The following is a 9,397-nucleotide window of genomic DNA, read 5'->3' on the forward strand; positions in this document are numbered from 1 at the left end:
AGCATTCCCTCTCGGAGCTTGGGAATTCTTTCTGTGGGCTGCAGGCTCCCAGTAGGGGCATTTCAGGGGATGGGAGGGTTCTCCCAGCCCCCAGAACGGTGTCATTCTAGACACGCAGTTATGAAATAAAGTCTGAGGAAGGGGTGGGCATGTAGCTTTTTATTCGCAGCCGAAGTTACTTTTAGCTAAATTAACCAAGTTTTTTATCAAATTTCAAAGATGCTTTTAAAAAAAAAAAGAAAAGAGAAAAAGAAAATGTTGAGTTGTATGTATGCGGTGGTTTGAGTCGAATGTCCCTGTAGTCTTGGACACTTGTTTCTCAGTTGGTGGTGCTCTTTAGGTGGGGCTAGCAGGTGTGGCTTGCTCAAGGTACGCTACTAGGGGCAGGTTTTGAGGGTTTTATTTTGTTTCTCTAGACAAGGTCTCTCTGTGTAGCCCTGGCTGTCCTGTAACTCATTCTATAGACCAGGCTGTTCTCAAACTCAGAGATCTGTCTTCCTCTGCCTTCTGAGTGCTAGGATTAAAGGTGTGGGCCACCACCCCCATAGAGGTTTCAAAGGCCATGTGCTTTTGTCTCCTGCTTTTGGTCTGAGGTGTGAGCTCTCAGCGGTTCCGGACACCACGCCCATTGTTGTGAGTTCTGCGGTCTTTACCCCTCGGGAACCATCAGCTGACAGGAGCCTCCCTTCAGTAAGCTGCTTCGGTCATGGTATTTAACCATAGAAACAGAGAAGCAACTAATACAGTGTGTGTGTTACATGTGTGTTGTGTATGCACATGTGTGAGTATATAGGCCTGAAGTAGACATAGAGTGTTGTATTAATTACTTGCCTTTGCTATGGTAAAACTCCACAGCCAAGGCAGCTTGCAGAAAGAAGGGTTTATTTGGGACCTACGATTCAAGGGAGAAAAGGCTGCCACTGGGGCGAATGGGAGCAGGCAAACGGCAGCAGACAGGCATGGTGCCGCTGCAGCAGCTGAGAACTCACATCTTGATCCACAAACAGGAAGCAGAGAGCTAGCTTGAAATAGCACCGGGCTTTTGATCCAGTGACACACTTCCTCCTCTGACAACAGCCACCAGCGGAAGACCCAGTCTTCAAATGCCAGAGGCTTATGTAGGATGTCGCATCTAAACCACCACAGGCGACTTTCCTCAATCGCCTGCCACCTTTATTTATGGAGGCAAGGTCTTACACTGAACCTGAAGCTTATTGGTTCAGTTAGGTTTGCTGGCCAATGGTCTTCAGGGACCCAGCTGTCTCTGTCCCCATTCATAGGCCCCCACCCCGACAGAAATGAGGGCATACGCTGCCTTTGTACCTGAATTCTCGGGATCTGAGGAAGGTTCTCTTGCTTACGCAGTGGGCACCTTACCAGCTGAGCCATCAACCTAGGCCTGGAAAACACTGAGTTTTAACAGAGCAAATAGTAACTCAAAGTATTTCGTAGCAGACACATAATTATACAAGAAAAATTCATCAGTGGAACCAATTCCTCTTCCCCGGACACCTGGTTACATATGTTGTCTTGTGTTGTTTGGGGTGCATTCAGGCTAGAGTTTTAGGGGGTAGTTTTGCATCTTAGTCGTCATAGGCACCTGGATCGATGCCAACAAACACCTAGCAATCAGCATTTCAGAGATACTGTTTAGCCATGTCTGAGTGGCGTCCATTAGTAAGGCTCTCCCTCTCCCCCACTGGTAGATGTGGAAGCTGTCACGTGAAACACTGCTATTTAAAGGCCTTCGGCTCCGTTGAGCTTATTAGTCTGCCATGTCCTAGTGTTCTGTGAATGTAGAATTCTGAACATCTCCCAGTTGGGGCGGGGGGGGGGGGGGGGAATCCCGTGGTTTGGGAATATGGCTCCAAAGAAAAAACACGCGCGGTAAGAGAAAAGGGCATTGGGGCCTCAACAGATGAACCCAGCAGCATCGGGGTTAAATGAGAATGCAGTCAGTCCGTGAAGCTGGAGCCTTGGCCCCTTGGCTCGCACTCTTTCATAGCTTGAGTCTTAACGGCTGTCCGAGGTGTCCTAACAGGGTGTTGAGTTAGAGGGAACAGGGGCTGTGGAACAGTCGTAACCTTTGGCCCCCACTGAAAACAAACCGGAGAATTTCTCTTGGCTGAAAACCAAGCTGTTAAAGCCATCCAACCAAGTGCGGTTTGCACCAGGCAGTCTAACGGGGGTGATTCGAGAGTGTGGTCTGCCTCAGTCCCTCAGAAGGACATTCCGAGTGACAGGCAGGCAGCAGAAGCCTCTCAGGACCCGGGCTCAGAGGCAGACTCTGGAGAGTGTGCCCAGGGGCCCAGCCCTTTCATTTGGGGCAAGTTGTTGACCTCTCTGAACCTCATTTCCTCATCCCCCAAAAGTACTAGAATGGAACTTACCTCCGTGTTCTCCTCCCTCAAGTGCTGGGGTACACAGTGAAGTATTGGGGAGCTAAGGACTCCCAGGAGAGCTAGTATTGTTTCAAGTGTTCTCTTTCTTGGTAGGCTTCGCTCTCAAGACAGTGTTCTGTATTTCCCATCCCACTGCTATGAGAACTCTGGGGAGTATATCCTCAATTGTTCCAGGTTAAGGACAGGAGCAGGGCACCACAGCCATGAAGCACCCGAAGGCTAGTTTTCTGTGAAGGACAACAGCCCTCCTTCTTGTTAGATCGGCCACTGTCCAACCACAGCTGAAGATGAGCGGCAGTAATGAATTCAGATGGAATTAACATCTCCCACTGTGACTTTCCCATTGTTTCCGGCTTTTTTGTTGCCTAATGACTGCATGTCTAGGACTCCTATTTTTAACGAACGTTTACAACCTGACAGATGACAGCGCTTAGGTTATAATTGTTTGTTAAAAATAGGACTCTCAACAGGTAGCTGTGAAAAAAAAGGGGGGGGGGAGACTGGCTCCTGAGGGATGGTCACCTGAGGAGCAGCGATGAGCAGGGCGTGGCTGGAAAATGGCATCATGGGGAGGAACAGGAAATGCCAGGCCAACAGCGCTCCCCGGCAAGAAAACCCAAGGCTGTACGTTATGCAACAGGCAGACATGGAGGTGGCGGTGCCAAGAATCTGCTTCAAGCTGCCTTCACCCTGTTCTCACACTGAGTGACCTTCTTGGAAGTGGGTGAATTTGCCCTGCTATTCCTGGCAGCAGTTCCTGTTCTCAGGCTCTTGGTTCTACCAGCTGCACTTCTGAAGTAAGGAACTCCACATCTGCCCGATACCAGGCCTGGGTGCCAAACACATACTTTCAGTGATGAGGGGAAGGTCCTGCAGGAATTGGGCATGTGAGGACAGCAACTCCAGCCTAAAGAATTAAAACTGTTCCCTAGCTATCTGCCCGTTACTTATCTAGTGTGTGTAGGGGGTTGATTTAATAACAATTAGAATCCGCGGTTTTTTGCATATTAATTAAAGTCTGAATTGGATAGAAAGAAGGGATATTTATCACTAAGATGAGTGTTTTCAGAAGCCGGAAGAGACCATCAGTTTGGAACACAGTCACAGAAAAGCCGGTTCCTACAGTCTCTGACCACCCCTCTGCATCACTATTCCCTGACTTACTTCCTGGTGTTTTTGTTTTCTGTCTGAAAGGTCTCACTCAACGAGACATCGTCACTGATTTCAGTCCCTCTCTGAGCCACAAAGCTACTTCCTCAGCTGTTTAGGGGGCTTTTGTCCTGGCGAGTGGACCTCGGAGCCCTGAGTCTGGAGCCGCACACCCGACTCTGTTCAAAGGGGGTTTCCTTCCGGTGGATTCAGCTTTCTAGCCTGTCTTGCTTATTTATTTACTTGTTTGCTTTACATATGCTTGTTTGCTTTTGGTGTACACACATGCTCACGCAGGAGTCAGAGAACAACTTTTGGGAATTCTCCCCTTCCCCCACGTGGGTTCTGGGGATTGACAGCATGCACCCTACTTACTGAGCCATCTCCTCAGCCCTATCTTTCTCCAGTGTGTCCTCCACCAGGCCACTGTCCCCCATACTGATGGAGCTAAAGCTGACTTTCTTGCTCTTTACCCTCAGACTTCCAGGGATGCCCTTCCTCGCAGAATAATTAAGTCCAGCATCTTGATCAGATGCACAACCCCTTTTCCAATCTACCCTCGCCTCTTTAGAGCCTGGAAACCTTATGATGAAGCTATGTCGATTTTCTGGGTGTCTTCCAAACACATCCTGCTCTTTTGAATTTTCTTGCCTGTGAGATTTGTTCCTGTGTCTGGAACATCTTTTCTTCTTCATAAAAAGCACCCAAGTTTTATCTCCCTGGGGTGCCGTAGAGGATGGGTTCCCCTGCCATCCCGACTAGTTCTCTCCTGGTCTCTCTAGGGTTCCACGGTGAACTGTGTGTTTTGTATTACCGAGTTAGAGTCTTGCGCTGGTCACTTCCCCCTCTGGGCCCCAGTGATCCTGGCATCATGGTTGGCATCCCTGTGTTTCCCTTATCCAATGAAGGGCCTGGCATTTGGTTAGAGCTAATGATTTTTCTCTTGATAGGAAGACACCGATTAATTGAAAGTCATGGGTACTTAAAGCCACACAGACAGTAAAAAGCAAGAGAAGACCCAAGGAGTGGTACAGCTCGGCTGTCACTGCTCTTGCTGCACCCAACACTGAGGTTAGCAGAAATTATCCAAGCCCCCATTTGCTGGAGGCAGAGGATGCTGGAAGCCACACCAGTCCCATGGCTCATCAGGAGTCATTTCTGAAGAGCAAAGGTCCCCAAGTTAGGACAACTCTCCTGACTCTGAGAACTGCCACAAACAGGAGTTTCGTACAACACGGTGGTGCCACCGAGGTAGCCTGCTATTCATCCTTGACTAATTCTCAAGGTCAGAACACTGCTTAGGGTTTACGGCCAAAGACTGAAACTGAGACGAAGGCTTGACCCCTGGACAGAAAGTGAGTCTGGAAGGGAGTGGCGCCCAGCAGCACCGAGGGTGCTGGAAATCTCAGAAAGCAGGAGACGGCAGCCAAGTGTGAGAATGCGGCCCCGTCACACTCAGCGCTGAACAACAGGAGAACTTCTGCTCCTGGAACTCTGTCCATGGGTCACGTCTGAGCGGCCTCTCCCTTCTGATCCTGCGTTTGTCCTCAGAGGTCAGACTCAGGACTCCACCATGAAAGCCGAGCCCTCAAGCAGCCTGGGAGTCCCTGCCCTCACTATCCTGGAAGGTGAGAAATGGAGGAAAATGGGGAAAAAAATAAACTTCCTTCAGATTGGAAAAAGAGACTTAGGAATTTCTACGGTAGCTGAATTAGTGGCTGATGGTAGAAGAGGAGCCTGGTGGAAACAATGCAGGTGGGAGGATGCTGGCCTGCCTGTGAGGCGGACGGCTTGGCGCTCGATCTGGTCGGAAGTTATTCAGAGGGATACGGAGACTTTCTATCCTGTCTTGCTTTTTCCCCGTTCTTGAGACTAGATGAACTCCCTTGGGCTATTTGCTTGACTTATGGTTCTTCTCTGTGAGCTCTGGGCTCTTTACCAAACAGCAGAATGCAGGAACTGAACGGAGACCTCCTGTGTTACCCACACTTCCTTCTGCAGAGCGGTGATGCTTTAGGACACACACCACGCCCAGTGATTCTCCCGAGACAACGGGCAAACAGTTTGCTGTGCACACAGCAGTTTACCCGTCCAGACTTGCTTCCAGGACCCTGCTCTGCACAGTACCAACCCTACAGATTTACATTACAAAGACTGCCCAATTCCATCAGCGAATGCCCACAGTGAAAGACCTTCCTGGAATCGTGTGCCCACGTGAAAGCCCCACAGATGGCCTTTTCCCTTTGCCCTTCCCGGACTGCTCTCCTGCCTTGTGATTTGGCTCTGCGGCACCAAGCGGTCTGAGGTCTTGGAGCTGCACACACACTGTTTTCAGTCTTGCTCTCCTGCTGGAGGCAGGCCCCGAGAGACTGTCACATACTCAACAGGGCTGACAGGACCATACTGGAATCTACATGTCCGCTCTCCAAGATTGCCTCAGAGCAGAAGCCGAAACTTCCTTGTCTGCAATCAGAGAGGGTCAGATAGGATTACGTTGGCTCATTAGGTCTTAAGATTCTGCCTTGCTCAAACTCTGTTAAAAACAAACTCAGGGCTGGGTGTGGTAGCACACTGCTGTAATTTCAGTACTTGTGAGGATTAGGAGTTCAAGGCCCAGACTCAGCAATGCAGTCAGTTAGCTGCTGGAAACCAGTCTAGACTACATGTAACCCTGTCTCAATAAGAGAAATAAAATGAGACAAAATAAATAAATAACAATTAAAAAAAAAAAACAACTTAACCATTGCTCAAACCATCCTTTTTCTTCCCTTCTCTTTTGCTAAGATGGGTTGAAACTGAGATGTTAACGGAATAAAATGCCAACACAGCTAAGGGGTCTATCAGACCCCCCCCCCCCCGTGTGTGTGTGCGTGTGCACGCTAAACGGGTAACAAGACTGGCGACCTTAGCAATGCGTCACTATGCACAGTTTGGCAACAGCTCACTCCAAGCTCCTACTTCGAGTCGTCACCGTCGTCAGATTCCATTTTATTTCCATCGCCCCCCAAACAAGCCCTGTGCCCACCAGCAATTGCTCACCATTTCTTCCCCTCCCAGCTCCTGGAAACCACGAGCCTATATTCTACTCTATAAGTTATAAGTTGTCTGTCCTCGGTATGTTCATGCCGAGCCTGACAGCGTCTTGGTCAACGAGGGTTGCACTGCCCAGCGCCACATAGCCTCATGTGATCATACTCTACGGTGTTCACATGGGCATGAAATTGTTCACGGACACATTTCAAGATGTATTCCAATCATTTGTGACTGTTTTTGTATAAATGGGACAAAAGTCTGTGGCTTTTGGGAGGGGCTGCCTTCTTTGGCTTAACAGACTGTTTCCTGGGTGCATCAGATGTGGGCACCTGTAATTTTCATTTGTGTGGTGCATGTGTGTTTCTCCATGTGTGTACAGTGTGTGCATTGCCTGTGCATGTCCATGTGGAGGCCAGAGAGTGATATGGGGTGTCTTCCCGTGTAGCTTCCACTTTATTGTATTTTTTAGGGTCACTGAGATCCAGGGGTCTGCATGTGTCCACTATACACCCCGCTCCCACCTCTGCCACCAAGTCCAGATTTGCACATGGGGGCTCGGGGTCTGAACTCAGGTCCTCATGCTTCTGAAGCAAGCACTTTACCCACTGGGCCATTTCCCCGGCTCTCATGGTATCTTTGTCATACTGAGTAGCATCAAAAGAGGCAGCCAAATGCAGTCATTATCCCGTTCGAGGACTTCTCTCCTACCGGCAGGCAGCGGTGATCCTCAGAGGTAAGGAACATCGAGAAGGGAAACTCGCCACAGGCCTTGGCCACATGACCTAGGAGGAGCTGTCCCTGGCTCCTGGAGAAGGCAGCCAGAACCTGGATGCACAACCTGATAAGGAAGATTGCAGGATGGGGGAGGAGCCAGGCACTTGGGTGAGAGGGTGGCCAGCTGCTGGATGGAGTCAAGCCGCGGAGGAAGCTCTATTTGGGGTTCCTCTTGCACGGCACACAGGTTTCCTTCCCCTTCTGCGAGAGGCAGTCACTGCTCACACACTTCACTTCTGCAGCCACCAAAAGTCCACTGTGGATTGTGGTAGTCGTTCCTGCCCTCCTGAGGGTCCTCAAGGAACCGCTGGGGTGAAGTCTCTCCTTGATGCCTGGACCAGAAGGGATGCTCTCAGAATTCTCTCCTACCACACTTCTCAAAATGCCACGGAGGAGAAATTCTGTGCCTAAAACTGTCAAGTCTGAATCACGATTTGATGTCAGGGGCTAATGTAAATCTTTATCCCCCTGTGACAGCTCAACACTTAAAAAAATATTGCTTCGTCATTTCCTTTCCTAGTTAATGTCAAATTGAAAATTGATGCTCTGATGGGGCCGCTGGTTAGAAATCAGGTGTCTTTTTCCCAGGGGTTTCTCCCCCACCCCCAGCCCGTGTTCTGCATGATAGAAGGACAGGAAACTAAAAAAAGAGAAACTGAAATGACATGCCATTACTTTTCCTCTCTCCGACCTTTAAGAGGAAGGTAAAGGGACACAGTGAGTTCAGAAATATTTATTTTATGGATATTGCATTGAAAATCGTAAGTTGAGGTAAATGTCATAGAAGCTACGGAGGCACATGACCACTGTCAGTTTGAGGCGGCTTGAAAGGCACTCTCTGTAGTGCTGCCCTGGCTGTGAGGATTTTAAACCACTCACTTCCCGTTCCAATGTGGAAAACATCTGAGGTAGGAATTGGTGTGTGGGGGTGGGGTGGGCTTGAATGACACTGTGATTATTTCACATGGAAATGTGTGTGTGTGTGTGTGTGTGTGTGTGTGTGTGTCTTTCTGGAGTGGAGATTAGTGTGTGTGTGTATACATATTTATATGTGCCCACACATATGTGTACTTGTATGTGTACACATGTGTGGAAGCCAGAAGTAAATAACAGGTACCTTCCTCAGCCTCTCTCCATATCTATTTATAGGTAGGGTCTCACTATATAAGCCCTCTGTAGGCCAGGTCAGTCAGCTTTGAGCTCACAGAGATCTGCCTTCCTCTGCCTCCTGAATGCTGGGTTTAAGGGCGAGCACCACCACACCCGGATTCTGACTTATTTTGAGGCAGGGCCTGGCTGAACCTGGAGCTCACAGATGGCCTACACTGGCTGGCCAGCAAGACCCAGGGTCATCCTGCCTCCACCTCCCCAGTGCTGGGTTACAGCCACATGCTACCATGCCCTACTTTGTATCAAACTCAGGTCTGTACTCAATTACAGCCACATGCCACCCTATGCTACTTTGTATCAAACTCCATTCATGCCAGTTACAGCCAAATGCCACCATGCGTTACTTTGTATAAAACCCTGGTCCTCATGCTTATAGAGCAAGCGCTGTACCAATTACCTATACCTGAAGCAGCACTGTTGACTGTTTTGAAAGGTGTCTTCCATCTGCAGTTCTAAGAAATTGACCTTGTCAAGGACATTGTGCTGCCTGAGAGGCTGGTGCAGGCAGACAGAAGACTGGCTTTAGGAAACATGACTTCTGTTGCTTCCCCTAAATGTTTCTCTCATTGCTGTGATGACTCTCACTACTGAAATTCGCTCTAGGATTCTTAGTTATTTTTAGATCGATTTTGTTTGGGTGGGGGATATAGCTCCTTGGTAGAGCATTAGCCTAACATGCACAAGGCCCTAAGTTTAAAAAAAAATCAGCAACACACACACATGTGTGCACAAACACTCCTCCAAATCTCTAAATAACTCTTTATTGCTTCATTGTGTTTACTGAATAACATTGCCGGTGGATGAATTGACAGACCATATGTGAAAGGTTTAAAATGCTCTGTTGCTTCCCTCAATGAGCAGGTGATAGT

This window comes from Alexandromys fortis, unplaced genomic scaffold (assembly GCF_014885135.2).
Source record: "Alexandromys fortis isolate MF-2015 unplaced genomic scaffold, M_Fortis_MF-2015_v1.1 scaffold_16, whole genome shotgun sequence".
Lineage (NCBI taxonomy): Eukaryota > Metazoa > Chordata > Mammalia > Rodentia > Cricetidae > Alexandromys > Alexandromys fortis.